General features: G+C 41.1%; 1 pseudogene; it reads left to right on the plus strand.

The window, feature by feature from the left end:
• The first annotated feature begins 257 nt into the window (after positions 1-257).
• Positions 258-989, plus strand: LOC149149255 (rust resistance kinase Lr10 pseudogene; annotated as a pseudogene).
• The last annotated feature ends 620 nt before the right edge of the window (positions 990-1,609 follow it).

Below are 1,609 nucleotides of genomic sequence, written 5' to 3' on the forward strand. Positions count from 1 at the left end.
TATTTACTCTCTTTTTATTTAAATGAAAATTTTGTATATTCTTCCCATTATTCTCTTAATATTGGATCAAAATAGCATTGACAACAATCTATTTATCCCTTGCAGTTTTCTTAGTTCCAGGACTAGGGTTATTCGTAGGCATCCTCTTTTGGATAATGCTCTCCCATATTTGTCGGGCCTTTTTGAGTAGAATTAAATCTCCTCCTGGTGGCTCTATTTCATTGGTAGAGAAATTCCTAAGGGAATATGCTTATGAAATGCCAGCCAGATATTCACAATCTCAAGTCAAGAAGATCACAAACAACTTTGCAGAAAAGTTGGGTGAAGGAGGTTGCGGTGTGGTTTATAAAGGAAAGCTACACAATGGAACTCTAGTTGCTGTGAAACTTCTTGATAGGCATAGGCACAGCGAGGCCCAATTCATGAATGAAGTAGCCACCATTGGACATCTCCATCATGTCAATTTGGTTCGTCTCTTGGGCTTTTGCTTTGAAAGCTTTACAAGCGCGCTTCTATATGAATACATGGCCAATGGATCTCTCGATAAATTTATTTTTGCCCATAAAGGAGAAGGGGGAGTGTTAAAGTGGGAACAATTGTATTCAATAGCTCTGGGTGCGGCTCGAGGAATTGCATATTTGCACCAGGATTGCAACAAGCTCATCGTACACTTCGACATCAAACCTCACAATATATTGCTGGACGCCGAGTTCACACCAAAGGTTTCAGATTTCGGTCTGGCTAAACTTTGTGGGAAGGGAGACGACCATATATCAATGACAGCCGCGAGAGGCACGCCGGGTTATGTTGCTCCAGAGCTGTGTCACAGTGACGCGGGTCCAGTTACAGATAAATCAGACGTGTATAGTTTCGGAATGGTGTTGCTAGAGATTGTTGGGGGCAGAAAGAATCTTGATATGCGTTTCAGCCGTTCCAGTCAGTGGTACTTCCTGACTGGGTTTCCAATCTGCTTGAGAATGGGGAGTTAGGGATGCGTTTGAGAGAAGGAAGAGGAGAAATTGAGAGGGAATTAGATGAGAAGGTGATGAGGCTTATGACTAAAATTGGGCTTTGGTGCATACAATACAACTCCACAGATCGGCCTTGCATGGCCAGAGTTGTTCAGATGTTAGAAGGCAATGAGGGCGACGTGGTCAATCCCCCTTTGCGCTTCGATATATTCTCCGTTCCGCCTGCAATGCCCGCTGCCCCTGAAATACCTTTGCTGTCCAGGACTGAAGAATCTTCATCAATTGATATGCAGGGGAGATTGGGTTATTAAACAGATTCTGAAGTGATATGCAGGGAAGATTGGGTTATTAAACAGATTCTGAAGTGATATGCAGGGAAGATTGGGTTGCTAAATAAATTTTGAGAATAATTCGAAATTGTATTTCCAAATTGACTTCATTTCTGTTTATCAAATTTCGAAATTTCAAGTCTTTAGTATGAATATGGAGAATTTCGAAATTTCGAGTCTGTACTATGTAGTATAGATTTTGGTATTGACGAGGACGTTTTGCGACTTTGGTCTTACAGCATTCAAATATCTTATTGGAGATAATTACAACCCATTACAATCAATTAACGCGTGTAGTTTAACCGTGTA

Source organism: Pinus tabuliformis, chromosome 9, assembly GCF_031772625.1.
Source record: "Pinus tabuliformis cultivar Carrire ecotype Pingquan chromosome 9, CPIR1, whole genome shotgun sequence".
Lineage (NCBI taxonomy): Eukaryota > Viridiplantae > Streptophyta > Pinopsida > Pinales > Pinaceae > Pinus > Pinus tabuliformis.